The following is a 16,304-nucleotide window of genomic DNA, read 5'->3' as shown; positions in this document are numbered from 1 at the left end:
AACAGTTTATCTGAGCTTTTTTGCTCCCCTTAGGCGCCCCTTATCGATTGGTATATTCAAAAAGGATGGTTATAATGTATTAAAATTTTGACGAAAAATTTTTCTAAGTATTTTTTCCATAGTGCCCCGTTTCCTTCAGTCCAACCCAAATGTGTGCCTTACGCTCTGGAGTAAAGGTTGAATTTGTTACTTATGTTCAATTTTGTGGTACTTGAAATATTATGTTTTTTGAAACAACATTAAGTATATATTTTTTTGTATTAAAATCGCTTTGAAAAGTACCAAATAAATAAGGACATAACGTGATGACTGATGATATTTTATGGTGTTGTGTGTATATTGTATCCATATACAACCATGTCAGTTGTGACATTGGTGACCCTGACATGGTAGTGATGATGATGATGATGATGATGATGATGATGATGATGATGATGAATGTAATTTGCATAGTAGCATATGCTTTCAGTTCTTAAAACAACGCCTTAACCCCCAAACTTGTATCTATAAGGAATTCGGAGTTCTCTTAGTATCTTCAGAACCATAGTATACCTTGGGGCAAAATCTTGCGTTTTGGTAGCATATGCTTAGGATGCTTCTCATAAAACCAAAATCACCATATGTTTCCATATAAATTTTGAGGAATTCCCTCGATTACTCATGGATCCCATCATCAGATCACCACTTGTGAAAATGGGACCAAATTGGAGTGAAACCTAATATAACAAAACAAAAATTTTGAAAATCGGTTCACAAACGGCGGAGGTCGAACATACAAAAAAAAAATATCCACAGCCGAATATATAACCTCCTCGTTTTTTGGAAGTCGGTTAAAAACATAGTTAATACTTAACCTCTTTCTAAAAAGGAAGCACTGCTTGAGCTTTAAATTTTCCCAGCGGACGCCAAAGCTGTAACTTCAAAAGTTTATTCTTTATTCGCTCCGATGATTTTGACTCCGTTTTCATTCTTCAGTCCGGTCTATTATCCAACACAAAACTTTTATTTTCCCATTGAAATGCACAAACGCTGAATGTTCTATTTCCTGAGTTGGCCAATGGAACTGCGTTGAATACGCCGACGGACCACTTGGCGTGTAAAACTTTTAAATCTTTTCAAACGCATTTACATCTTCCCATTAAATGTAAAGTAAGTACTCTAGATATTTTTTGTATCTCTTGGCTTTGTTAGTCCCGTTATACTAATTGCGTCTTTGTTGGATTAATCTCGAATGTTAAATGCACGGCACGCTGCGGTTGACTCTGTGGTTGCATTGCTCTGCTGAATTTGAGAGCGCAGATCATGCATACCGCAAAAAAACCACATCTGATATTTCTAGTATGAAATATTTGTAGTATAGTATATTATTTACATTTTGCTTCTGCGTGTTTTGTTGCTCATATAGTTAAAGAACATGTTGTTTCCGTAGAGCAGAGTTTCTGTAGTTTGTATAATATGTTTCAAACCATTTTGTTATTATTGTAATGGTCTAATTAGATCTTTGACTTGACTTTTTCTTCTGTCTCGTCACTGGTTAACCCATTGTCTATCAACAATTATCTTGTGTCATCAGGCATTTATACGAACAATAGGTGCTGCACCTCGCGCTAGCTCAGTTATATAAAACCTGTGACGCCTTTCACTGGCTCTACGCAATATCCTCCAAAGCTTATAATAGTCATGTAAGTCTAGGCGACTTGTAATAAGTAATTGGATTTATCCACCGGATGTCGTTATGTGCTATTAAAACTGTTTATTGGTACGGAGGCTTTCGTTGCAACGTTAATCATATTGATACAAGAGAAAAACTAAGGAATAAACTTTGTCACCGATCACTGATACCGCGCGTGGGCACAAACGGTGTGGCTGTCATCTGATACAAAACATCCTATCTAACAGGGCATTTAATATAATAGGTAATTTTATTTAATTTGCAACATAAAAAGGACTGTCGTCGTTAAATAATTTGTTTGAGAAGTATTTGCTCTCAGAATGCCAATTGCTGGTTGAGGCCTTTCAACCTCACCAATATTGTTGATTATGACGTTGTTTCCTCGACTTTTCTCGAATGTATCTCCTATTCTAAGCTCTTAGTGTGTTGCAATATGATAAATAGTATGGCTTATCCGCTTTCGATGGGAAGGCGACTTAAAAGAGTCCACCATAATATTGTTGTCGGCACTTCGCGTGCTACTAATAACTTTAAAATATCGGCGTCCTAATTCTTATGTTTGTGGCGTATACTCGTATGCTGGAATTCTCCGCAGGCGCGTGCGCCTATCCAAAATTATTTCGTCATTCTGTCTCCAATTTTTAACCCCCGACAAAAAAGAGGGGTGTTATAAGTTTGACGTGTCTGTCTGTCTGTCTGTCTGTCTGTCTGTCTGTTTGTCTGTGTGTGTATCTGTCCGTGGCATCGTAGCATCCAAACGGATGGACCGATTTTGATCTAGTTTTTTTTTATTTGAAAGATGACATGATCGAGAGTGTTCTTAGCTATAATTCATCATCATCAGCCTGCTCAGTACTGGACAATCAGGGTTTATCTGGTTCATGAAAGGCCGTTAGCAACTTGTATTCGTTTGATGGGTTTTATATTTCATTCTAGTTCGTGACATTTGTGAATATGTAATATACGTATACACATATTAATGAAAAGTTGACCAGGTGGTGCAGTATCACCTGGTAATCAATAGGATATCCAACTCCTCGCCAACTTAGAGCAGAGGTTTCGTATTTGGGCTCATTTTAATTGCGACAACCAGTAAGGAGTAGATAGACACTAGACAGTAAATATTTACATTCTGCTGCTGCAGCATCACCTGGATTCTATAGGAACCGAGCTTCGTATGAACCCAAAGTGGAGGTTTTATGTTTGAGGCTCATATTGACGGCCTCATCGAAAAGGACATTGATAGATGGTAAATACGTTGATAGCAATTATTCTGCACTATAACAAACACAAGTTTAAAAAATATGAAATAAAATTAAATTAAGAAATTTAAAAAAAAAACCCCGCCAAACAACTTTAAAAAGTAATGAAATTATATTTACTGCCTTTAAGTTCAAATAATTCCTAACTTGTGTAAAGTAATATTTTAGTCCATAATTGTTGTCAAGGTGTGTCGGGGGACCGCTAATGTAGATGTTTGATTTGAGATTTCACATAACATTATAGTTTAAGGATCAATTCACAGCGAACCGAATGGAGATAATCAGCGACTTGGCGGTTGTAGGTTGTAGTTTACTTGGCGGTCCCCCGACACACCGTGATAACAATTATGGACTAAAATATTACTTTACACAAGTTAGGAATTATTTGAACTTAAAGGCAGTAAATATTATTTCATTATTTTTTAAAGTTGTTTGGCGGGGGTTTTTTTAAATTTCTTATTATTTCTCAATATCTTGTGGTGACAGAAAATGTATTCGAGGAAAGATATTGGAGGCGTAACCAACATAATTCACCCCAATCGAACCTGGCAACACAATTTATGATAAACTGTCAATAGCTTATGATTTCCGAAGCTTTAGGCACGCCTTACTTCCAATGGTAGGTGACTATACTTTAAACACAGTTCAAGAAGTGTGTTTAAATTCATGTCAAGCTATTGAGTAAAACAATATTAACGACTGTCTTTTGAGCTTTGAATTTGTTTTCTATGATGTCCACCAACATCAATGTAGGGTCTAAGGAGAATTCAGGATCGCTGATCGCTCTTAACACACAATATTAATTTCTTTCTTTTGTATGGTCATGAACTACCTTTTTTGATTGCAATTAGCCACCTACGAATTTCGTAAGAACTCTTTCCGGTGTTTTTGAATACAATGCGGCACTCGAATTTCACCATACTTTCGCCGAATGTGCATTCCCAATTACGCCGATCGCTTCGCACCGAGTTTTGAAAGAGCAGTGCTGTCACTTTAATCGTAAATCGTAATTATAGCGACTCAGGTTTAGCGGAACCGGTACCGTCATAATATTTTTCGCCATATACGCCGGCTCGGGTCACCGCGCCTCGCCGGCCGCATGAATGAGCGGCGGCCCCGCACCGCGCCGCGCGCTGCCCCGCCATTCGATTTGTGAATGAAGTCCCCACCGGCGCGTGCCTCGCCGCTCACGCTCAGTCGCGACGAGCTCCGCTGCGGCACGCGAGCGCACGTTCCGTTTTTAAATTTTGACGTTTGAAATTTCAAATCGCGAGTATTCTGTGTTCTTCTGCTCCGTGACGGATTCTGTTGCCCCCCGGCGACTGTCAGTGCCCCCGGCTGAAACAATTATTGTGAGTTCGCCGGGTCTTCCTTCGGAAAAGTGATCACTCGACGTATAAGGTATGTAATTAAAAGCAAATTTTTCTCCTTACGGCTTCGAAGGCTAGACGATTTTTTGTATCGGCTCGAGTGACACGTAGGCTAGATTCATTGAAAAATAAGGTAGTGGGTTGGATAGTAGGTGGGTGCCCACGTTATATCAGATATGGTGCATGTAGTGAGTACGCCATAATGTCTTCTCTGATATTGGTTACGTTTTATATGGGCGACCATTGTAGGTGGATCGTGATACTTTCACAAGCAGTCGCTGCGAGCAATTTTGTAATTAGCGATCAATGGGACGTTCGAATGTGCTAATATTTTACAAAACATAAGTTTGATTGAGAAAACAATGTCCATCTGTTGCCATCGTAGAGGTTAACAAAACTGGTCGTAAGTCTGATGAATGAAAAACCTTATTTATGCCTCATGGCATGCATATAAATTCATACATTTGGGAAAACCCCAATAGGTCTCTTATTTGTATCAGTCTGCTGCTTGGGAAATAATATAGACTGCTGCACCAGCTGCAGAATATGCTGATTGCTGACAGTATTGTTGATGATTTAGCAGATAGAGATATTTTCCAAATAACTTAGAGCTTAAAAACAAATGACTTTTCCACTTTTATGTCTTTACATAGCATAGCTGTTTTAATTCATGATTTATCTAACAGGGGCTCTATCTTTGTGGGTCTGTTAAAGCAATTACTAATTGCCTATCAGCATGCAACTTTAGAATTTACCTAAAGCTTATCCACTCTTGGAACAGGTACATACGGAGACAACGCCTTCATGGTCTAGTGGTATAGAGCGCGGCTCTTGACTCGGAGGTCGTGGGTTCGATTCCCGCGTTGGAAACATGTTACTTCCAAGTTTGGTTAGGACAATGCAGACTGGTCACCTGATTGTCTGACAAGTAAGATGATCCATGCGTCGGATGGGCATGTAAAAAGTCGGTCCTGCGCCTAATCTCTCGCCAGTCGTGTCGGTCTTCCGTCCCACTGGGTTATGAGAGTAAAGGAATAGAGAGTGCTCTTGTGTACTGCGCACACACTTGGGCACTATAAAATTACTCCTGCGTAGCTGGCCTGGTTTCAATGAAATCGGCCACCGTCACCGAAACCGGTGTGGGAGCTATTATTATTATTATACGAAGACAGTCACGCTCGTAGCAAAGCAAGTAATGGTTATCAACATCTGATACCAATAACTTGAGATAGACATTCCTAAAATGTAGCCGACGGTTTTGGGGACACAAACGTATCTTTTGGTTAACAATAGCATCTAGGCGCCAAAACAATCGACAGAAAAGGCGCTAACGTTACCTGAGATCTTGGCAACTTTTTTTCACAAAACCATTCGAGACACCCGTACGCTTGTTATTGATGATACCCGTATTGTCTGCCACTTTGTGATGACTTTTTTTGTCTGTGTAGATAAATTTGGGACAATTTAACTAAATTGTTTGTTGCTTATCTCTAACTCGATGGAGAGATTCTTGTCTTTCGGAAGCATTTCTTTAAATAGGGCAAATAGTTTTTTAAAATTTTAAATACCATGTTTCGGGTTCAAAATAAAATTAAAGTTTTAAATTCTTAAGTTGCTGAGTGTCTCCACCCGAAACTGCTGATAAATGCCAAAATGTAGAGTTTTCTTCGTGTCTACTGTCTAGTCGGTTTGGCTGTACTTAAACATATTTGGCAGGCTTTTCGTGTTAATATTGCTGTCTCACTAAACCCGCAATGCTGTAGTTAATATAAATATATTTAATACGAGCTTTTGCCCGCGGCTTCGCTCGCGTTAAGAAGTATTATTATATACAAACTTTCATCCCCTATTTTAACCCCTTGGAGGTGGAATTGATCAAAATCCTTTCTTAGCGGATGCCTACGTCATAATATCTACCTGCATGCCAAACAGCCCGATCGGTCCAGTGGTTTAGGCTGTGCGTTGATAGATCACCATGTTAGTCAGTCACCTTTGAGTTTTATATAATTATATAAGATTAGAAAGAAAAGTATTATGCTCCTGGGATCCAGGGTAAAAATAGGTAAGTAAAAAGCCACATAAGACCCTTGCTCGATGACTGTACTAAATTATTATTGTATTGCAGTGTGAATTAAAATTAATTTAGAAACAATATGGGCATTTCATATCAATCTCAATCAATTTAAGCAATGATTCGGTCAAAATAATAGTTACGAGTCTAATCATAAACAATTCCGGCTAGCTGACCTTAGATGCCAAATCCATTCGGCAACGAATACCTGCTTAATTTAGTCACTCGTTATAAATATTACATAACAGCGTGCGGTGACCTGCGGAATACCAATAGATCGATCGGATCAATATGATAACCGTCGCCGAAAGTTCCCAGTAAATCGCCTCCAGGCTAGCTGGCTCACGTGAAATCGTAAAGTCGGCGCACGTCCGGCTAGGGTTAATAAAACTGCCATCCATCATGGCCACCGACGGATATCAACTTGACACGCCTCACCATCTCATTCCATTACGATCGCATTACTGTAATACACTAGCTACTCCCACATCTTTTTGCCCAATAATCGAGGCGATAGTATTTAATGCTCGTCTATCTTCGCCCGTTTATTGTTATTGCTGGTGTTTGATGATAATTTTTATAGCTCTGAAACTTGTAGTGCGTATAAAATTCCAATTTGTCAGTAATTAAAATTCTTGTCGCCTCGCCTCGCCTATAGTTTTATCTGTAATGTAATTATTTATCTCAATCTTCGCGCAATTCTACTTGGAATTTTATGTTGTCTGTAAATATTTTTAATTTTAATTAATTTTATACTAATTCGAACTTTGTCATTAGTTTATTATTCAGAATTTGCCATATTAATTCGCATTTTATTAGATATTAATAACAAATTCATAGTGAGCATAAATCACAATATATTCCTTTGACTAGTCGTTTGCATATTCTATTTACACTTAGCCACTATCAACGGCTGTTGGTTGTCCGACGGAAATTAAATCGACACGCCCTCATTTCTTTACACTGCGTCCTCTATAAAACGTTGCTGGTGCGTCCATTCTGTTTTTGCAGCTCCATATTGTTAGTATGCTCATTTGAATCGGTGGCTTATTACAATGGCCTTTGTGCATGTGCAATGTGCACTATATTCTGTTTGTCCTTATTTCTATGTTGTATGCAGAAATGTTTCATTTAAATACAACAACACCAGTAGCTCGTCAATGATGAAAATCGATCAGATATAATCGATGTTACATCCGCAATCTGCGACTAAGATAATCATTTTATACGAGTTTCCTCAATCCGTCAACTAGTTGCAGTTATCGTGAAAAACTTGACATGAGAGGCTAATGATCTTTTAGCATTGAAATTATAAGGTTTGTTAATGTAGAGAGTGCCAACCGCCTATATGCATTAATCAAACGGTACTTTTCTATTGTACGAAAGATTCTCACGAGACTTTGATCAGCATCTATTGTCTTTTGTAAGTGCTTTATTTTTTAACCATATGAAAAGTTAGCTGACGGGTTTTCAGCGTGAAAGCATCGTCGCTTCACGCTTGAATGGGAATAATTTTTGGGATTCCTCACTAATGTTACTTAAAACTCTTTATAGACTTATGTATTTTTCGACATTTTGATTCTCCAAACTATGGTTACGATTCGCAGACGCAGGCTCCTGCTGGGACTTATTGTAAGAAACATAGCCATACAGGCAGATGGATTTCGCACATATTATGCAGGTGCAACCTGATTTTGCCCATCAATGTACGATACATCTCATTCTCACAGTATGAAACTCATTATTGTTTCTCTGAATCGCACCATTAACAGTATGGCTAACACTTAGGTTTAAGGGAATATGTTAAGATTCTACTAATGAAATGTAATTGGTATTTCCTTTTTCTCGGAGTAAATGCGTCTTTTATACAATTTGGTGCGAGCGACGTGGGTCTCATGCTGTTCTGATTGACCCTTACGAGCTGCTAATTGCGTCTCGTCTTCGTTAAGATATTTCTCCATTGAGTAAAAAGTTAGGTTTCATGGAATTCCTTCGTCTTTCGTGAGATAAGAATTGATGTTTCGTATCCGGTGCTTTTTCTCTTCGAACTCATTTTTATTGAGAGTAACATCGTCCAAAGCTTTTAAGTCTAATCCGTTGTGTAATCGCGTATTTTTCTTTTTTTTCTTTTATTCGTTCTAAATGCTAATGTTAATTTCAGTATTTGCTTTTATACGGTCTGTACTTTGTACAGTACCCATTTCATCATTAAGATCGCAGCAATAGTAGTAATTTCTCAAAGTAAAATTAATTTCCTCAAACACGCCGCTAACTCACATTAGCGGCACTTATCTGCAATTTGTGCATTTAGTTTGCGAATTAGTATTACATTTCTCGTAGAAGGTTCGCGCACCTCGGATATTCATTAACTGAATATAACAAGCTACGCGTTTTAGTGGTATTTTAAATAACGCAAACGTATAAATGTCCCAATTTTAAATATGTATTTATGATCCTTAGAAATAGCATTTAACAAAATGATTTAGATTTTAAATTGTCAATATTATTTATTTCAAATCTTGACAAAATTTTCATTACAATAATTGTTCTGCAAAATAACAAAAACGATGTGAATTCAAATAATCGCAATTTGAATAACAGTGTCGTCGTATTTTCACTTAATTGACTGATATGACTTGTACGCGCATTAAAATTGACAATTATTTACTCATTAAAGTAAATGACGTTAGAACACGTCGTGAATGTATTACATAACACAAGGTTTTGTTATTTAAAAACTACGCGTAAATCGATCAAAAATTCTTTTGTTTTTCTATTTTCAATAATGAAGTGAGAATGGCTTAAAATAAAGTTATTACTTATCAGTTATTACTTATGCAAAAAAAAACAGGAATGCTCAAGGTAAATAGGAAGCTAAAAGAACTAATAAAAATGTAAATCTCAAACTTCCTACTTACATCACCTTAAATATACAATTTGTTAAATGAGCATAACGGACTAGGGAGTCATATTTCATTTAAATACGTCGGACAAAAAAGAGGAAGTCGAAATCGGAACAAAAGTTCGGTTGACTTTAAGCTTATTAAAAATCGTCCTTTCCGGAACAGCCCTTCGAGGGTGGGACGCGGTGAGGCAAAAACGGAAGTGCCATACGTTCGCCATAGCGCTGTTTAATTTGTGGCACGGGCGTTTCCGGTTATAACACGTCGAAAATAGACCAATCTGCTCCTCTAGCACGAACAATAGAACGTGATTTCCCACGAAATGAAGACATGGGAAAATTGTTACATGCGTTTGTTATTTGGCTGTTGTCACACAATTAAAGCTCTTGGAATTGAACGAAATTGCTGCTAGAGATCCCATTGTTATAAAGGTAGGTATATAATTAGCAGCAGAATTTCTAGAACAAATCTTAGACAAAAGCTATTTTTGTAAATATTTTTGCTATTGTTACTACTATTGTTCTAAAACCAATTAGTGTGGAATTATAAATCTTACGAAAGCTCTAGTTTTTTTTTGATCATACAATTCTTGCGACTTTCGCAGTGTTATTTAAAGAGACTATCACCATCAGCATTTGCACAATCATCTGTGATGTCATTAGGACGGCTACAATGTGTTAGTTTATAATAATTAATTTGTTGCAATTGAGTTATTGAATCTTACCTCGTAGGGCTCTGCCCTTAAATGGTGTAAGGTTCGAACGTGTCCTTTGCCTAGTATAAATGGTTACGTTGATTGCATACAAGTCGGTGCCTACACGCTCGGTTGTTTTCTCAATGAGTCCTGCGCCATGAATGGAACATCGGAGTCGAGGACGCCTGTTATGAAACAGCATCAGTGATACAATCAATACTGTATACCTTCTGGCGCATCCATTCGGAATTGGTCTTTCTTTTCTTCTTGCTTTGCTAGAAATTAGTAGTTGAGATTATAAAAGTGAGGAAAGAGTAAGAGTACGTGAGAACTGAACTATAAAGCTTACTCTTAATAGGATTACTAGTTATTATGTGTAGACGATAATGTAAAAATTAAGTCGCGCTAATGTTACGACTTAACGGATCGATAATTTATTTAATCCCACTCCGCACTCGTAAAAGCCAGACGTGAGACGTGTTAACTGTAACACGTAAGGAGATTATGGAACAAACTATGGGAGAGTCTCCGATTTGCCACAAGTGTCGTAAATTTTACCGAGACGATTTCGTGAGACCATAAAAAGATTAAAGAAGGGTGGAGGTGCTAATGCATCTGTACATCCGGTCCATCGGTGTCCATTAATTGGCCCGTAAAAGGGATATCGTGTACCTTGCCCTTGTCCCGGCGACTTCCTTTCTAGAGGTGACACCCAAATGTTCAGGGATTTTTACTCAGATGTTCCATTTGCTTTAACTTGAGTTAATTGCTTCCGATGATGCGAACTTGTTACTAGCAAACTACTCCTAGATTTCAACACAATGATTTTTGTTTATTACCTAGGTAAATTATATCATACTTGAATTAGAGACGTATAAAATACGTAATTAAAAAATGCATCTCCCAATGGTTTAGTTGTGTTTCTTAATTATTAATACCGACTTTCATAGAAATTCGAAGGCATCTTCAATTGCTATGTGAGCTCGCGAGGCGCAAATTTGAGAAAAAGTTTTTGTGGTGCTTAATAGCTGAGCTTCTAAGGAAATTGCTCGGTCTGGGTGCATTAGCAACAATGACCGTGGGAGTTCACCAGTTTGATATATAATCTGAATTTCATATTCCCATGACGGTGTCTTCGACTGTGACTGTAGCGTCAGCGTAGCGTGGCACATCACTGCATGTATCTAATGTCATCCTTGTTAATTGATAAAATTTTAAAAGTATTTACCATTGTATAGTACAAGGGTAAATCTGGCTTTCCTTCGAACCGAATGGGCCGGCTCTATCGGATAAATATCACGCCCTAGATAATAATATAATACATAGTGTGAATATTATGGGGTTCGTTGCGCTGTTTCTGATATATAACTTTTAATATATTATTATATTCTTGTTTTAATATAACTTCCAACATCCATGGTGTTCTACAGCAAAACTTTATGGAGGAGTATAAATTCGTTATTTTTGTATGTCAATCGGTATTTCAAGTGGTTCAAATATGCAACAAACGATTAACCAGGTAAATTGTTAAACTTATTTAAAATTCTGCATGTGTTTTCTTGGAACGCGGATCACATATGCATTAGTATTGTGACATGCAATTATGTATTGAAGATTTATTTCTTTATTGCAATTGGTAATATTGTTTTTGTCGCCTTGCTTGCGCACTAGGTTTAGGAATCCGGATCTGTTACTGCATATTATCTGCATATCATAATATTAATACGCGAACGAAAAACTTTGTAACCCTTTTTACGAAAAATGGGGAAACGTAGGTGCATGAAATTTTGCCCAGTTATAGTTTATATGGTGAAGGAGTGCATCGAACTAATATTATTTTGTAATTATGCTTGTGTCATACATTTTTTTAACTAATAAAACATTACACACACTACAACACACACACACACATGAGAAATGACAGATTTTTGAGTGACAAGCCTATACATACTAATTATACTCTTTTATTTATGGTTGAAGTCTGTTGACAACAAGGTGACAAATTGAAAATGGATTATAGTTTTTTTATTGAATCTTAGATACTATTAGACAATGCTTACACGGCCAGTCTGAGATCAGCTGAGTCCCAGAGACAAGAGTTAAAAAAAAAAAAGATAAAGTCAATATTTTTTACAAAATATAGGTAGTAGTCCTAATGTCGTTGAAACTAAGGTCGAATTTCGACCATTGGGCGATCTCTAGTTATCTTTAATTTACTAAGTGTATGCATATAAGTCATGATAAGTCATATAAGTTGCACCAGCTGCATGAACAATTTTTTGACAAATTTTAACACTCACGGATTTGGTCGTAGTGAACAAAACAAGTGCATTCTATATTCCTCAAAAATAAAAAAAAAACATCCCTTTCAATTTTCTAACAGGCCAGGTGGAACCTTCAAATTAGTACAAAAACTATATTTAATAAGTGATGGAAAGCGTCGGCGCGCACAGGAAACTGACGGGATATATCGGAATTAGAATCAAGAGGCGGTCGCTGGACCACTGGTATTTGTATTGGATGTCGGCCACTTCCATTTCCGCCTATCAAAATCGTGATTCATTAATAAAAAAATTCCAGAAATAAGAACAATGCGAGGCAGACATCCTCGAGACATTTCATGGAAAGGTGGGGACTTCAAATGAATTTGAAACGTTCGGGAATGATGGCACTTTCAGTTTTTGCTGGTAATTTCAGTTTTAAGCATTGAATATTGACAGAAAGATATAATGGGGTATTAGGGGTCACTTTGTAAAAAACAAGAAAGAGAAGAGGAGATTCCCGGTCACACAAGAAGAATTTCATTCACGTTGGAATAACGTTTATTTTTGTTTTAAGACTAATAAAGCCGTAGATTCGCTCTCCAGATTTATTTTTGATGTTTTTCGTCGTCCAGCCGACGGAAGTCATTATGCGTTTTCCGCCGTGCGCTGTACTGGCCTGTAAAAATATTCATTAATACAACGACCAGTAGTTTACGAGGATTTATTCTTTTTGTTGAAGGTAATGTCATGAAAAACTAAGTATGTTAAAAGTCGGAAAGACATTGAGCTAGTTAGAATAATTTTGATAGAATTATGCACATTTTCACTGTTTCTACGGGATTTGTGAAGAGTTTGGGAAGAAATACAAAAATAATATTTCTCCGCAGTATGATCGCACATAATTTTACTAAAATTGCATGGAGCCTGACAAATCCACAAGAAATAAATCTTATATACGAATAAAATAGAGACGTACGGCCTACGTATCGGAAGAAGATATTGCAGGGCGGTATTGCAAATTGCGAAAGCTCGCGACAAATATTGACAAGACAAATGTTTGCTGAGGCGAGCACGCTCGTCCCCTGTGCCACCTACACGTAGGTGGCTGAGATAAAGGCACCGCCGACACAGTACGAACAGACAGAAGGCAAGCCTTATATAATGCCTTCGTTCTCGAAGGTGGCGGTACGATATTTTTGACATTTTGTTGTTGGAGGCAGATGCTTGCCTTCGGTCTCCATTTACTCTGTGCCCGGTATCTACAATATTTGACGGAAACAAATCTTGTTTGCACTCCTGCGTGCAGCATGGTGCGCGGATCACTGCCGCTCGCCTGACGCATCCTCACGTACTGTTTGTTTTGCTGCATGGATATTTGTTTGGCTAAGTGTCAATGCAATTGAGACGTGCCTGTATTGTAAAGCAAATATCGGAGGGCTCAAAACTATGAGCTCGATAGTCAGCTCGTTATATCTTTTTGGGTAGGAGCAAAAACTAAAAAATTTTTTTGATCAAGACGTATCCAGTTGTAGAGACAAATTGTTTGTGGGATAGAATCTTTATTAAAATTGAAATTACTTGAGCGTACTTAATATTACGGTCCTAGACAATTGGCTCCACAATATTATAATATAAAGGTGTTTGACCTGAGAGGAGCATGTAAGTCTTGACCTGGGACACGCGCGCTTGCGTCATCCAAAATCGAACGGCCCCTAGTTGACCTGGAGGCTGGAACTTAGCACTAATTTTATTTTTATACTGTACAAAAATTAAGAAAGAAACTGAGGATAAAAAAATATAATGTAAAAGCCTGAAATTATGAAATGGAATAGATACGGAACGTCAATTATTTTCACTACGACCAATGGTGTTTGGTCCACAAGGGTAAATAAAAGAGTGGATAAACTTAGAACTTGTTATTTCAAACGCCCAATAACACTTTTAAATAATTTAAGACGCAAATCATTGGGGAAACTTATAAATAATTTTTCCGAAGAAAAATTACCAAGATGATGATGTGTTAAAATAAGCTATGGAGTCGATTTGGCAAATTGACTAACATCCGTAAACACTATTCCGTCAAGGTTGTCTATGTTTACACTATAGTGTGCCACTAGTATGATCTCGCTACACCTTATTTGCTTATTTTGATATATCATACAACCATCTAATAATTTCATAATAATACCTAATTATCCGAAATGAGCTAATGATTTACGTAAGTAGAAACTATGTTTTACGTGAATTGTGAAATATGCCATTGTTTCTGTTGAATCAGCAGACCAGACTAGACTCAGTGCGACAGCATGTGCTGACACAGCTAACGCCAAATTTAACAAGAAATCTCTCAAATAAGGTTTCGGGTATATGAAATTAGCTGGGTCTGTTATAATCTGCAAGCATGGCTTGTTAGGAACCAAATAGCTTTTCGATAGTGTTCCAAGGTGTAAATCAGCAGCGGAAATGAGTGGCAGTAACGAGGTTCGGATGTCAGTAACCTATTGTGCCTTGCGAATAGATATCGACTTCCTCAGTTCAGCTATTGGTAACACATAATGAGGCATTGTTCGTGACTCAGGAAGCCGAGAGTCCGTACATCTTAATCTGCTTCCAGTACATTCTCTGATCTAGTTGCTTAAACTTGATTGGTTGAAAAAGGAGTTAATACTAGGTTTGGCGCTCTTTATGTTCGCGATATAATAGTTGCAAAAATGTCCGTCTGCCCCGTGAAAACCGCTCATATGACCGCTTATAATATAATTTTACTGTAGAAGATCGATCGATGCTGATCATTTAATTGAAAAGTTAAATTATTTGCCAAAAATATCTCTATTATATTTGGCGGTCGTTGCAAATAAAATATTGATTTCTGAAAGGTAAATGACCGGGAGTAAATCTGAAGATCATGCGGCGCAAAATGATGAACGATGTCATCGGCATTTCAGTGAAATTCTCAGTAAATACAAAATTGGAATTCGTGCAGAAACCAGCGAGACTATGGTCAATCATAGATCACGACTGACCTCTTCTAACCCGGGTTGCGGTGAATGGAATCGACTGAGTAAATTGTTTTTTCAACAATAAAAAACTTAAAAATCAGCTTAGAACGCAAATGTAGTAATTTTAAGTTGGGTTTACTAAGAGATCCTTTGATTTGTTTTTTAAAGAACTTAAACAAATAAACCGAAAGATGTTAATAAAGGCGTGCATCCGCACTAATTGTTATGGGAACTTCCTCACGTTCAGGGTTCTGCATGAGAACAAACCTCGCCAGCCAGCTGGAACGCTAAAATTCTTCAACCGTATTTGAATATAAATCGACAAAGTAACTGAATAAGTCGATGCAGATACCACTCTGAAATTTTATAATACAAAACTAGTTGGACACATAGAAGGCTCGAACAATTTTGAAGTAAATTAACATGAAGCTATAGTAAACACAAATAAGAATGTTATCCAAATTTAGACAACGTGCCTCGAGTGGCGCGTGGTACGACAAAATCTGGATCAATTAACTCAAGACCACTTTTAGCGCTTCCCAAATTAAACACATCTAGCGTCAAGGTTGCGGCTGCTTGTGTTAAAAAACGAGACCGAGTGGTGAAAGTTATGGTTTTGTTACGTCATTTATTAATTTAGCTTTAATTGCACTTAGTTTGAATGGTTATTAGATACGTATTATATAATATCTAAAAATGCTTTAGGTAGCAATTTAAAATTCTGAGTCTAAACGCTTCTTGTAGCTAAAAGAACAAAATCTATATTACACTACTTGTTGCTGTCTCTATATTAAAAAAAAAAAAGCAAACTAGCTTGACAATAAAAGGATTTGCTAATCCTTGAAGAAGACCCTTCCATAAGGAGATAAAAATAATGGTCCCCAGATGCGTTAAGCACGTTCTCTAATTCCCAACAATGACGCGCGTGCACGTCTCGAATTGGGTTAGTGTTATGATGTTCACAAGGTCGTATTTTCAAGTTTGTTCTATTCATGCCGCAATCGACCGAGCGAGAATAAATTATACACTCAATTATTCGAATTTTAGGTACACACAACAAATAACTCTC

The 16,304-nt window shown here is 37.3% G+C and overlaps 1 protein-coding gene across 3 annotated transcripts in view; it reads left to right on the top strand.

The window, feature by feature from the left end:
- Positions 1-16,304, top strand: part of LOC121732085 (E3 ubiquitin-protein ligase HECW2) — a 114,221-nt gene that overhangs the window by 7,812 nt on the left and 90,105 nt on the right. Inside the window, exon 1 of one of the 3 annotated variants that reach the window (XM_042121874.1) lies at positions 4,105-4,335. The exons of the other annotated variants lie outside the window; for them this stretch is intronic. The gene's annotated coding sequence lies outside the window, so the exon portion shown is untranslated. Of the gene's footprint in view, positions 1-4,104; positions 4,336-16,304 lie in introns of those variants that run through there. 3 annotated transcript variants of the gene reach the window in all.

Source organism: Aricia agestis, chromosome 11 (assembly GCF_905147365.1).
Source record: "Aricia agestis chromosome 11, ilAriAges1.1, whole genome shotgun sequence".
Classification (NCBI taxonomy): domain Eukaryota; kingdom Metazoa; phylum Arthropoda; class Insecta; order Lepidoptera; family Lycaenidae; genus Aricia; species Aricia agestis.
Note: the sequence above shows the minus strand (reverse complement) of the source record. Positions and strands in the feature narration are given on the sequence as shown.